Here is a 15013-nt window from a genome sequence, read left to right as displayed (position 1 = left end):
GCATTGTTTGAGGTATATCGCATGGTTGGATTCTAAGGCCATTAAAATAATCAATTTTGTGATTTACTGCTACAATTAATAATTGTCCCAGTAAATGCCCAAACCCTACAGAACTGGTGCCTTCAGAGAGCACACTACATTACATTTTGGCTATGGCAACATTACAGTCATATCCACTAGATCTAATTAAGCAAAACCTATTAATTGTCCTCTGAGTATTGTATGTTGTAAGCATTAATTGTAATTATTTAAAATATCATAGTAGTCATTATTATATATTATATAAATCAATGTTCTTTTGAATAAAAAAGTGTCAGAACATCTTGTTTAGTGATCAGCCCCACCTGTAAACTCTGTATGAGGGCCTTGTAAGATGCGCACAGCCACCCAGATAATAAGTGAGATAGTATGATTTCCTTGTTTCCGGCCTCACAGGTTGAACCACTGAGTGTGGTGGGCCATATCTAAACAATGGGCCATGTAAGGGAATGCCATCTTTTTGGCAGTGGGAGTTGATTCATGTAGTGAACTATTGATGTCATCTTCAGGAGTCAGCTTGTTCTAATTGATAGTAATCTCCTTACAGTACATGGCATGATGGGAACCTACCTTTGTTACAGCAACACCAACCTTTTTCTTTCTATGTAACAAGGTTTAACCCCTCACGGCAAAAGATACTCAAGATCTTCAAATTCAATGCAGAACAAATCTCATGGTATTGTTCCTCTGTATAGGCTCATATTAAACCAATTAAGTACCTTGGAAACTGTGCCTTGTGCAGACCTACAGTATATTTCAGTATCAAGCATGGACATGTAACACGGATTACCTGGCAAATGCTTAACAGATTGTATGCAGGACATTCCTTTGAGATATATACAACATCTCTGTGAGAGTACCTCACAAGATACAACCTTGTGTTTGATCATATAACAAACATACCCAGGTATTCATCAAGGGTGTAGTGGTTCTTGACCTTACTGCTTGACCATCTATTGCTTATCTTCATGCCAGATCTGCTTCTGTTATTTATAAAAAAATATGTCTGGATGCATAAATAGGTAACTATCATAATATAACAATATCACACTAATGCTAATGTGTCTGCCTGCTTGACTATAATAAATATAATTAGAAGTTTTTTAGATGGCTCTGCTGCCGCTAATGTTTTACCAGTGAGAAACAGTTGCCAGACCTAAGTATCAATCATGGGATAGTGTATATGCATATTAAAAAGGTCTTAATTTCTAAGTAACAGAACTTACTAAGTAAGAACTTAATACTGTAGCTCCTTCACCTGGCACTGTGGCCAAAGAGCACCCGGCTGGAGTACACGTTCTCTCTTTCTTTTTCTCTCTGCTTGCATGCAGGCGGTGTGGTTGTGCTTGCTGTGCCAGACGCTCGTCTGAAAAAAAAGTGCAGTTTCTCATTCAAACAAGAGTCCGAATCACTGTGTCAGTCCTCCCCAAACCCGAAAACGTTACAATTTATACAGCATACAGTATATCCCATTATTCACAGCAACATCTGCTCTTCTCATAGACCTGAAAGGTGTTACTTCAAAGACAGTTATGTATAGTGGGGGTAGAAAGTATTGACCCTTGTTGGAGGTTACTGGGGGAGTGGTGGTGTACAGAACAATTCAGTTATTGTCACAGATTTTCTATGGCATTTATGTCGGGACCGTGACTTTGCCACTCAAGGACATCGATAGTGCTCTAGGTTCTGCCTATATTTTGCTCCATCCATTCTGCTCTCTATTTTGACAAGCCTACCAGTCCTTGCCAATGAAAAGGAACCTCCAACATTGTGCTGTTCCACCGCCATAATCCAATGTGGGGATGGTGTTTTGTGACAGTTGAACAGTGCTGTTCTTTTGCCAGACATAACACACAGCATTAACTCAAATAACTCAATTATTATCTCATCGGATCACAATTTTTTTACATGTCATTTCAGAGGTACTTACATACCTTTTTGCATATTCAAGAGAGGACTTCATATGTATTTTTCAAATATGGCTGCCCTCTCTCCACTCTAAAATACAGCTCAGATTTGTGGAGCAGCTGAACTATTGGTGACTCACCCACAGTTTCTTTCATCTCAATTACGAAACATCATACTGTAGGTCTTTGAGGGTTGTTTTTAACTTCTTGACTGCTTCTCTGACAAAGGTCCTTCTTGCCTGGCTGCTGGGTTTTTGAGGACAAGCTGTTCTTTGAAGATTCTGAGTAGTTGTATGTGTCCTCCACTTCATGATAATTGATTTAACAGTGCTCTGTGGCATATTCAGTGCCTTTGAAATCCTTTCATATCCTTAGCCTGACTTGTGTATGCCCAGAACTTTGTTTCTTTGAGGAAGCTCTTAATTCTTCGTATTATATCCAATGTCCAACAGTGGAAACTCACACTGATAGGTGTATTTAACCTTAGAATGACACGTGTTCAATCTGAATGGCAAATCACCTTAATTGTACAAAGGTTCCAATCAACATATTTAGCTAATTCTCAAGTCTACTGGTTGAGGCAGAGTTTATTAAGGAGTATTAATGCTAAGGGGATTCATATTTTTCAAATGAGGATTTTTAGGGTTTTTATTTTTAGCTAATTTATTTTTTAACTCCAAACTCTTAAACACTTTGTTATTGTAGAGCCCACGTGGGGAGCTGTGGGCATGCTCTTGCAAGGCAGGCTGGGAATAGCGGCTGAGGGGTAGGACTACCCACCTGTATATAGTGGGACGAGGGCTGGAGACGCCCTCTTCCCTCTTGTGTCTGTGTAGGTGTGGTGCAGTGCTGTATTTCCCCTGTCCCTAGGTGTGTAACCCCCCACAGCGCCTTTAATAAATCTCCTGCCAACCCGTACCAGAGCCTTCGGCCTGTTTCTTTACATCGGCTAACCCTGTAAGCGTTACAATATATTATGGGATTGTGTATGGAGCAAAAGGGAAAAAAATATGTAAGTCTTTCGAGTTTTCTGGTTGTAACACAACAAAATGTAGTTTGAAATACTTAAAAATACTGTATACACAATGTACAGTATCATTGGACTGAAGCAGTATTGTGTGTGTTAGGCAGTTACTGAGGACCAGATCCTCAGTCTGGTCCTCAGTCAGTAATCTGTCGCTGTCCGGGAGGCCATGACAGGGAGGACTCAGGGTGGACTGCAAGGTCTGTGGAGCTGCAGGGGTAATCTATATCACAGACACTTCTGTACCTTTGAGGATGCAGTAGAGGAGATATACAGTATCTGGCTGGCTTGTACAGCCCCATTTGCAGCTAAGAAAAAGGGGTACCTTGATTAGTCACATGCAGAAATCCTGTCTTTTCACTCAGTCTTGTGGAGTCAGCAATTTACGGGCTCCCTTACCCTCTCATGGCGAGCGTCAATAGAGTCAGTGTCAACAAAAGGGTATTTTTACAGAAACCAAAGAAAAGAAAACAACTGCCCTTGAATTCTAGGATACTGGGGCACATTTCACAATTACAAATAAAGAGCCCATTCAGAAAGAATGCTTAACATGGCACACAGTCCAGAATGTTAGCCAGAGAGACCCCAGGATGGAGATTTTTGAGGGGAAGGGGAAGTTACCTTCATCCATAACAATGTAAGTCACTTGATAGAATCCTCTAGCATCTAGAATTAATGAATTCTGCTCTACTTTCTACCACTTTCTTCTACTTTTTTCTACTTTCTTCTACCGTTTCTTTACCATAAATTATACTTTAATGATAATATTTAAATAATCAGTGAGGGCCTTTTATTGTACTTTCATATTAATTTGATTTGGTTCTATGTATAAGGCTAAACCCACATACATTATGGCTTATCACTGCACAGCTCATAAAATCTATACATTGGTTTAATCTCATTGCAGTAACTGACCACTGTTCCTGCAACAGAACAATTTGATAGTTGTTTTAGCTTATGTCCAAGATGTACTGTAAATAAAGAATCATTGAAGGCCATTTTATTGTATATTCATATTATTCATTCATTCCAAGATGTGTGTCCAGGCTGTCTCTTGCTCATCACAGCAGGGTTCAGACAGCTATATTTTTTAGGAGTGGCATATAATTCAGTCTGTAATCTTTTTGGAACAGAAGTATCAGGACTCTGTTATTGTTATTTGTAATTTTTTGGAGAAGGTCCCGAGATGACTTGAGCTGCCAATGAAGAACAATAAGTGAATTGTCTGGCTAAGAAAAAAAAAAGATACCCAGGTATGTTTTCTCAAAATGGAATATCCTTTCAGGTTTAAAGGATATTCCTTTAGGAGTTTGTGCCCCCCATAGCTGATAATAAAGAAAATCGTGAAACCTCAGCTCTTCAGCACGTGGGTGTTGTTTCCAGCAGCCAACCTGAAATCTAATCCAGCAACTGGGAGATGATACTCTAGCCCTGAAACCATGCCTGGCAGGCTGATGTCTAACACTCCCAGAACCTGCCTGCCTGATGGCACCCTGTCCCAGGTTTCCTGGCTCCTGCTGCTGCTCCGCTGAGCCAACATCAACAAGGATCTGCATTCCTGGCCTTGGCAAAGCACACAGCTGGCGCCTTGCTTGGCAAAGAGCAGCTTTACTGTTTACCAACATGGCATCCTTACTGAGATAACAACAAGAAAACAAATCTGCAGGTAAAACCAAAAGCTCTCTCTTAATGGAAGACCACGTGAAATGCTATGGCAGATTAGGCAATGTACTGTAGTGTTAAAGCTAGCGGGAGTCAGTAATTAAAAATGTTTTGTACTTAAAACGGAAAGCTTCTAATAACTTTTTTACATGACAAATTAAAATGGCTTGACTCCCTGTACTTGAAAAGTGAGAGCATTGTCCAGTCATCCTGCTTGCCATCTTGAGAAGATGGAGGAAAAGGGGAAGGTACAGAGGGTATCCAGTCTAGGGATTCTTCCTCACAGATCCTGTCTGTGGAAGAAACATCTGCTGCAAATACACATATCTGAATGCTGAGAGGAATTAAAAATGCAACACATTGAACTTACACACCAGCTTCCTTTTCTAAGCTCTTGATGTTTCTACTTTTCCCTTCTGGGTTAAAAAGCTAAATGTGCTGAAATCAATCTCTTGCAGTCTTCATGGCTTGTTATTTAAAGTATTAGAACTTGCATTTCTACATTACCTGTCTCAATAACAAGCCCTTGTTTCCTACTGATTCTCAGGAACTTTGGCCAGGATGTAAGTCTTGCCAAATCTGAACCCAAGCATGCAGGTGTCACAGGGATAGCCTGCAGCGACAGTGAGAGCTACCTGCAAGTTACAGACACAGTGGTGAAACGTTGGTGCTTTTTGCTTTTAAAGCTTTGGGCAATTGGCCGCTCAACCACACCTTGTATGTGGATGTGTGTGTGTTGCGTGGGGGGCGAAGAGATGAAGCTAGAGTAGAGCCAGAGATACAGGACAAGGCTTAGATAAGATTTATTCTGCTGCCACCACACTGCTGAGCCAGCGCCAACTGGGTCAGAACTGCCACTGAACGATTTCTCCTCAACACTCACGCAGAGAAATACTCAACTGTGTGGGGGTGTAGTTTTTTTAGGGAAGGGAGGGGAGGGGGGTCTGGGGAGGACAACCGGAACATTTTGGGAAAGCTATTCATCAAAAATTAAAGCAGCATGAAAGCAGACTTGTAAAACTGCTGATCCAGACTTTTGAAGGAAATTGAGAGAGTGCTCGTGTGTGTGTGTGTGGAAGAGAACAAGAGGAAGGCAGCAGCACTGCAAAGGAAAGGGGGTTGGGGGAGGTGCCCATAGATTCAAAAATCAAATGAACCAACAATCAAGTGTGCCTGAATCGTGGACCTCTGGTTCAAAGTGCCAAAAGGCACCTGAGATCCATTTGCAATCTGCTACACATAAGCAGTGTTTCCACGTCAGAGAGAACAATGGGCTGCATTGAGGCAGAAGCTGAGGAAACACCACATTGATAATGCTGCTGGAAGGAGTTCTTGCAAACTACCAACCCCTTCATAAGAAATACAGGAGGCAGCCAGTTTATAAACTCAAAGCACAGCTCCAGTGATTCAAAGCGAGATTTTCAAGCTGAGTGATTATCCAGGTGCCCTATTGCCTTTGTATACATTTATAAAGGAGATGAAAAAAACAAGATATGCTGCTGATAGAGTACCAGGGTTGAGAGTTGTTGGTCATCTTGTACAGACCTTGGATTCATACTTTAATGTGCTTGGTCTCCTGTTGAAGGCAGTGAGGAGGAAAAATGTTTTTACCCCCTCGTTTGGTTTGTGAAAATGGCCTCATGTCTTTGTGTGAGGGAACAAAGCATTGTTCTAGTGGTTGGAGAAAACAGCCACCTCCTAGTGAAAGAATCAGGGAGCTGTCTTTACTAGAAAGGCCTATGCTTGACTGTCATTGGGTGGGCAACACTAGTCTGTGTACAGAGAGTGAAATGTAGAGCATCTTTATGACTCTTTATGACATTTTAATTCTCTAGGGATAAATTTCACATTAATGATGACTAGCTAGGCAGGCTGGTTTAATGGTAAAGTCACCTTATTTTGAAAAATAAGTAACATGCTATGTTGCCTATTTAGTCCAACAGTCATAGTGCTGGATTAAATTGTATCAATCATTGTAAAATCCAAACATGTACTTTTTATTTTGAGCAATTGGAGACTACTCCATATATTTTCCCAAATCATATCTAAAACATGTTTTATCAGTAGTGTCATGATATCATGTGATTATTGACATTTTAATGGGGATTTTCTCCTGAAAACTTGCAGATCTCCAGACAGTCTGAGCTTTGCTGCTGTAGAAACACAGGAAACTAGATTAATCATTTTTACAATGAGATAAAACTATGTTTTTTGTTATTTTTATTCATCCAGTTTCTTGAGGAAACAATAATCCCTGATTGGCACATTTTCAAGAGGGAATGCTGTCTGGATTAATTAGCACTAAAGAAAGAGCTGCTTTAATGACAGACACCACTAGATTGTGCCCACGATTGTACATGTCAGCTCCCATTAAGTACAAGGACAGTTGTAATACAGAGCTTTGACCATGAGTCATATTTTGCTACTAAGAGAGTCCTTTCATTTGCCTGAGTTTGGCAGGTGAGAGTTAATAAGTTTTTTTTTTAATAAAGTACTTAGAAGCATGGGAAGCAAGGAACATTTTCATCCTGGATGATTTCCAAAACAGTGATTTCCTGAGCAGGAGTGCAGCATATTAGATTTGGGCCGCTGATGGCCACAGGCCCTGGAGTGAGATCTGCAACAGCCTGTCTGTGGTCAGAGTTCGGAAATATAGCCACCATAAACATATGCATGAGATCAAGGGGAGCACATCTACAAGCCTCTGTGGACACTCTTTGACCACAGAGCAGCGCGCAGCCCTTCTCTGCCCAGTATACAGTGACCTCTGGGTCCTTACAACACACTGCTTCTCCCTATCCTTCAGTGCTTCATGCATAATCAGCAGTAACTGGAGGGAGGCATATAGACTCACAGAGCCGGCCATAAAAATCTGATCTTCTTTCCTAGCTCTTTGGTCTGGTGTCCTTTGAAAGAGGACTGGCAGTGCAGGATGTGGAAATTCTTGAAACTAGATATGGTGTGTTTGCTGCGTGCTAATAAGTGGTTTTTAAAAGAGTGTGAGGAAATAAACTCTGTGGGATAGTGACGTGCTGAGCAGGCCCGTTTCATACAGGGACTTGCGCAGTGACCACAGCAGAAAGGAACAGAGCCTTCTGTTCATGTCAGAATTGTTGCATTTCCTGTAAAAGAGCAACAATGAACTGTGGTGCTAGGGGGTTTTATTCCACTTTTTTCATGTCAAATCAAGGAAAACAAGAACCATGTTTGTGTACTTGTGACGAATGCTGCTGTCGTCTGCCCCTGCTCAGATTCAATCACTGTCTCCTGTGGGCTCTGAGCTCACACAGTCCTGCTCCTTAGAGAGTGATTAACTCCATCATGCCACAAGACCAAGGGGGGGGGAGGGGGTGATTGGCGCACTGCACAGAAAACAACAAGCGGTCTGCTGGTGCTCAAGACAGCTTCCTATCACATCCAAGAAATTAACTTTCTGCAGATCCACAGTCAGTCCTTCTTCCTCTGGTGAGTAGCACAGACAGGGTATCTTGCTTTTTATCTGTTACTTGAACAATTGTCATCCGGCAACTAGTCAGGTGACAGAACAGCAGTCACTCATTCTCCCAGAGGTTTGTCTGACAGGTTTGCACTCTCACACCATGCTAACACAACACATTTACTTTGACATGTGTCTCTGCTTTACCTCTTTTCAAATCATGGTGGAAACTGTAAGGGTTTTGTGTTCAAACTAGACAGTGTTGTAGACCTTTAACAGGTAAAACCTGTGCCAAAGCAGCTAAAAAACTTGTCATGCTAACACACCTCTGATGCTTTTGCATAGATTGCTTAATCAACAAAATTTTGCTAGAATAGAGTAGAAATTACAGGTATTATGGAAAATAATATATAAATAAAGTATACTGACATCACATAAACAGCTAGGGTTTTTCAAGATCAGGAATTAAGTATATTTTCTGGATCATTTTAAATAATCAGCATCTCACTACACACAACTGGTGGCTGGAGAAGATGCCTTGGACTCCCAGAGGTTTATTTTTCTCCTTTAAGGCTTATCCCATTTCAGTGAAAACTTCACTGGAGGTTTCTGTTGTTCTCTCCTCTGTTCCTGATGGTTACACTGTTATTCTAAGATACACTAAACTACTTGACATCCACTTACACTCATTTCCTTCTGACATGTTGCATTGTATTGTATAACCCTGTCTGGTATAATTTGGGTAATAAACTGTGACAGCTGTCTATGGCAACTTGTTGTGGTGGGAATTATGCAAGAAATTAAATTGAATTGAATTTATCTGAAGAATTGGTTAATCTGTTCTTTATAACTAAGAAGTGCAGAAATCTTTGCTTAACCTAGGTGGCCTCAGGGTGACAATGTGACTGCATTCCACATGTAATACAGCATTTATTTTAAGGAATCTGTGCATATTGAAAAGTTAAAATAAAAATGAAAGCAACACTTGTTGAGTGGATTTGATTAGTCATCTGACTTAAAATTGTGAGGTGACTGACCAAAATGTAATTTCTACTTCTTCTTTGAACAATCGATTTATGTTCTATGCCAGCATTCAGCTATTTTTGTTTCTTCTCAGTAGTTTGTTCTCTTGTAGTGGCAGCACCTCAAATCCGGTGTTGTTACTGAGTACTGTCTACCTTTCGGAAGAGTCTGACTCCAGTGCTGTCTCAACTGCCTACCGGAGAACACTGCAGACAAAATCAAAACGTATTGTGTGAAAAGAAGGCAGGAGAGATCTGCACTCACTACTGTACAGTACCTGTACTAAACACAGGGACCCCACGCTGCTAATGAGAAGCACATGAATCCTGAAACTCAACCCTTCTCAATGTTTGAAAACATAACAAAACATCACAAGACTTTGACCTAGTTCTGAAAATGTGTTGAGAGGGGGCTACCAAGCTCACAGCCTGCTGAGGGACAGGGCTTCTTTGAGGATTAATGGAGCTGACTTCTGTTCTCAGTTAATCAACAACACCCAGTGTTAAACCTTCAGAAGCGTATTTGGCACTGTCCTAGTGCTTATACCTGCAGACCTCAGAAACTGGAGTTCAGATAAGACTAAAACAAATTTAAATAAATATCTGTGTAAAATACAGTAACATAAAAATGCTAAAATACAGTATGTAACTACCAATACTGTATTTAGAAATTAAAAAAATATCAATTATATAATGATTGTATAAAACACAATACAATGTATTCCCAATTCAGAAGCAATTTTTGCATTCATTAAAATGAGCTCACTTAAAGACGGACAACCTGGCACTGGGAGTAAAGCAGGAAAAATGAATTACTGTCAGCAAGTTGACAGTTTAATTAAATTAAATTAGGGAATGTTTGCTCGTCACCGTTTTCCAAGCAGTCATTTCTCAATGAGTGGGAATGACGATGATTAGGACATGCTGGAAGCCTGGAAGTTTCCAAAGCCTTCTGCAAAACAGTCATCAGCATCTCTTGCAGTGGTTGACTGCCGAAACTACTACTGGTTCTCCGAATCCCTGAAAATACCTAATCTTCTCCATACGATGAGTCAGTTGGGCCATGGTGTAGGCTTCTGCACAGTAATTGAATCCGATTGTGTCAGGGAGGAACTTCTGACTGGAAACTATAATATTACTTCAAATTCTTAAAGTTTAAGGAACCATTCAGCCACCTAAAATCACTTGCCTTCAGAGGTCACAGATGGGCTAGATCCTCCCTGATTTGTATGACATATAATATGTCATAACCAAAATTGATCTTTCCAGGCTTCTGGGAAAGGTCAGTCAAAGAGGTAAATAGTAAGGGAGATCTGACCTGCCTTGCTATCCTCCATTATAAGCCCCATAATTAAGCTAGTGGCTGCACAAGTCAGAGGAAAACTGATGGAGCAGTACCCTGTTGAGAGTAAAGCCCAAGTGTAATTGTCTTTATAGCATGCTGGATGATGTTTTGCAGAAATTATGACAGATAAACTTATAGACCACGCAGTCTTTTCTTCTGAAATGATGTGGCAGGCATGCTTAAGAGAGAGTGCTAGATGGATAAGATTTTATTGTCCCCTGAGGGAATTTTTTTATGGACACACAGCACTCCTGTACATTTAAATAGAGTGCAAACAAAAAAAAAAAGAGAAAAAAAGAAAAACATTGCACATTATTCTATTACAAAAAATTTTGCACATCACTCTATTGCACGTGAACAGTACAACACATAACAAAATGTAACATTTATAACACATCACAAAAACATATTGCACTCAAGTGGGTTGTAAGAGTGACATGGTGCCGCTGCCCTGGACATGAAAATACAGACAGTAATCTCCCAGTATTGGACACCATCACTGCACCCTCTTCAAAACATCAATGATCAATGACCAAAGCCCTTTCTATTTGATGAAAAAGCATAGAGATCACGATCTCTTACTCTATGTTTCTTAATCAGTCTGTTTCCTTAGATTTATAAACCTATCAATCATCAAAAAGCCTCTTGTCCTGGCAAGTACAAGGAATCTACTTATACTGATCCTATAAAAACTTGGTTATGCTGCCTGCTTCCTTTTTGTGCATAGAATCTTCTGTAACAGGGATGAAAATGCTATATGTGCTTTTTCACATGTTTTAATATCATAATAAAATGAGCCTCAATAAATATTTTTCTTTGTTTCAGACCCCCTAAGTCTCTCATGTCTGTATGAGAGAAGGTGAAAAAGAAAACAGAAAAGCAGAAGGGATGATCAGAGTTAAACCTCCAGCTGTTGTGCAGCCTCAGCAGCCCAAAATCAAATGAAAACACTTTCTTCTTTGCAGCTCTTTTTCTCTCCCCTGCTGTCCACAACAGAGCGAGACTCACTCATCATCCCTACCGCTGGGACCAATGCTTTCCTTCCAGGAGCAGCTTGTGAGTGTGGAGAAACAAGATGGAAAATAAGTGATTAGAGTTTTTAATTTGTTAGCAGTTAGTTTAGATGGTCAGGAGGGATTAATGAAACACAGCATAATCTGATCGCACTCACCTTTAAAGATATGAACTGACTCCACTCCAGCAACTTAAGATGGACACAGCAGGACTTCCTGCTAAACTTTGTAGTTGTTTTTTTTTTTCCGAAATCAGTGTATACCAAAAAAAGGATTGCTTTAGTACTGTAATTTAAACCCTCCTGGGGTTGTTATAAACCAGAAATCTTATGGCAGGTCTAATAAGAAAATTATTTACCAGTTTCATTTCCTCAAAGTTCTGGAACATTAACAGGAAGCTTTGCTGTCCAGCAGACACGGTGAAGCTGAATTCCCCAGTGTGTAATGGAAACATGTGGGAAAGAGAGTTATTTCCAAGACAGAATGAAAGTGGTTTATCATAAATTATTATTTCTCTGTTTAGATAAGTGACGTGTATGTGCTCTTGGATCAAGTGATTTCCTATTTTGATATATTCACATAATAATTTGAACTATCGTAACGTTTTTAAAAAATCATTTGTTGAAAGTGTCTTAACAAACTGCTTTACCTGTTATTTTGGTAACATCAACACAACAAATTGTAACAGGTTGGCCCAATTTTCAAGGGACAAGATTTGCCACTCCCACTGCGCACCATGGCATTATTAAAGTCCGTGTATACTATACTTACAGTAGGAACTCTAGTGCTGGTGTGTGTGATCCACATTAATAAGTCTTCAACTTGACATTGCAACTTGTTTTTTTATTGTTGAAGAAGACAAAATGAGCTGACATGTGGAGCTTTTATAGACCAAGGAGAATGTTATTGATTTCCCAATGAGACCTGTAACTGTGTTGGAGCTGTCTTTTCTCTACCCCAGTGTATTTCCCACAGAATTAGCTCAGTAAAGTGTGCTGTTAATATACCCATGTCCACATTGTCTGGGCTAGTTTCAGCCATCTGGTTAACAATCCCAAAAGGATTTTGATTAACCATAAGTCTTCACTAGGATAACCAGAAACCAACGTTGAAGTAATATATGTTATATTATTGTATATATAGTTATATTATTGTATCAATAAGGTTGTGACTCCCAAACTAGCAAGGTCAGTAGGATGACCTTTTCTCTTCTTAGAAATAGATTAACTCTTATCACAGGTTTGTGTTAGGACATCCAGGGGCTTCTAGATTGGAATCACATGGAGATTCTGTGCAGAGGGTATTGTTGTTCTCTAAAAACCTGTTTACCATCTACAATGTCTGAGCACAGATTGTGAGCAGATTGTGTGGTTGCTTTCTGTGGGAGTTTGTCCTTGTTGCATCACTGAAAGACTTAACTAGCTGGGTTTCAAAAAACACTGAATGTATTAGCTGAGGTCAGTGGGTTAAGAGATCTACTTACAGAAACAATGACTTGCTCTTCTTATTGCTTCACCTTTGCTGTTTTTCCAGATCAAAAACAATGCCTCTGAACTCTCCAATGTACACAAAACACCAACATTCAATTTCCCAATCAAAGACAAGTCCTTAGTACTCTGGGATGCAGTTAAAACATTTCTCATCTTCTCTGAATCTTATTAAGACCAGTAAACATGATCCAGCTAAAGGCATTTTGATTTGACAACCTAGGTTCACCCAAAACACTTTCGATAACTAGTCTCCCATGCTTTCAAAAGCCAAATTAGTCAAAGACCAGGATTACAATTCAGAGACTGGAGTCAGGTGGAACTGTCTTCTTCCATTGACTGCACACTTTCCTGACATTTCACTCTTAGGAAATCGAAATCGTAACTTAGACATCCAGTAGCTTTGATGTTTAACACTGCCAAGAAATCTTAATTCTATGACACACAAAGCAAGCACACACTATATATATTTATCTGAATATTTGACTAGTTCATTCATCTGACATAATGGCCCAGATCTCTTTATAATGATGGATTTCAACTAAGTCTCTTTGAAATTGAAAATTACTTATGGGTTTTGTGAGGAACAGAGGTCCCATATAGTAGCTAAATGTTCTCTTCCAGCAGGAGTCCTTTTGTTTATAGTGAACACCTGACTAAAGGCAGGAAAAAAGTTCCAACACTGCTTCTTGCCAATATGGACTCAGTGCCCTAGTTCAGTCTAAACACTGTGCGTGTTCATGCTAAAGCAGGCAGCACAGAGCCTGTGTTCTCAGACTTATCACGCATGTATCAAACTACTGTACATGTGACCATTACAAAGAAATACACATTTGCTGGCCTTCCAACTAAAACCTTAGTTTATGTTTATGCTTCCTGCATGTAATACTCAGCACTTGTCTATATGATACGTCATCTGCCAAGTGTTTGTCCAGTCTCAATTTCTATCTGAATCATTTTGAATTCCCTTGGCAGCTCCTACAGTGTTAGCTAATCCTGTTTTTATATCCTCTGCAAACTTGACTACTTCACTAACTATAGGAAGACACTTCAGAGGGTGATGGTCTGTTTTCTTCCATTAATTTCACCTCCACAATAATGTTTACCCTTTATCTGTACTCTCTGTTGTCTATTATACAGTTTTGTTTTTGTTTTTGGCACAAAAGTAGTCTTTAATATGAATGGAGGTGTTAAAAAGAAGAGATTAAGTTAATGATCAGTACCACCAGATAATGAGTCAGTTAGATTGGATTAGTAAAAGTGATGGATTAGCTACCACTTCGCTTTATATTAGCATCTTATGTATAGTTTAACTTAACTCTTGAGTGCTTGTGTTCAAGGTTTCTGTGATTCTAATCAATACAGTATGAATTAACAATGGCTAAAGGACAAATGCGGTTTCTTCTTTTCTACTCTGTATTAACCAAGTTGTTATAAGAGCAGAAAACACTAGTTTTCTAGGCTTTTAGTAAATTGCTGATGCTCACAACTGGCATGTGTTTTTATTTATAATTGTGCGCAAATTGTGTAAGACAGCAGTACAATTATACCATCAGAATAAGAAATGGCACACTGGGATAATGACCTACAGTAGGAGATGGAGCATATTCATCACTCTCAGCATCTCTAGACAATGCATAGAGGCAACATAAATGGCAAACTGAATACTTGATTACAAATCAAGTAGTGCAGGATACAAGAAAAGAGTGGTTAACACGAGATACAGTATGTCCAATTTATTAGTAAGACCACATCTGGAACATCTGGAACACTATATACTGTACACATCTGACTGTCTCTTTAAAAAATGGATCAGGAAGCATTAGAGAAAATCCAGAGAAGAGCAATCGGGGACTGTCAGTGAGGAGTTATAAGGCCAGGCTGAAGGAGCCTGATCTCATCCGTCTCAGTACGGTACAAGATGCCTGAGATGCCAGATCTATGGTTAACGAGGAATTATATTTAACTAGTGGTTTCAGCTCCACTTAACTTATACTCAAGACTAATTTGATCACGAAACGAGAACAAAGCCAATATCCCATACTCATCTGCTTTATGAAATAAATGCATCGAGTAAA

General features: G+C 39.6%; 1 long non-coding RNA gene across 1 annotated transcript in view; it reads right to left on the bottom strand.

The window, feature by feature from the left end:
• Nucleotides 1-1279: 1279 nt before the first annotated feature.
• Nucleotides 1280-15013, bottom strand: part of LOC107079188 (uncharacterized) — a 66118-nt gene continuing 52384 nt past the window's right edge. Inside the window, exon 3 of the long non-coding RNA XR_001480153.2 lies at nt 1280-1405. This is a non-coding gene — a long non-coding RNA (uncharacterized lncRNA). The remainder of the gene's footprint in view (nt 1406-15013) is intronic.

The sequence above is a fragment of the Lepisosteus oculatus genome, chromosome 13 (assembly GCF_040954835.1).
Source record: "Lepisosteus oculatus isolate fLepOcu1 chromosome 13, fLepOcu1.hap2, whole genome shotgun sequence".
Classification (NCBI taxonomy): Eukaryota; Metazoa; Chordata; class Actinopteri; order Semionotiformes; family Lepisosteidae; genus Lepisosteus; species Lepisosteus oculatus.
This window is presented reverse-complemented; position numbering and strand designations above follow the sequence as displayed.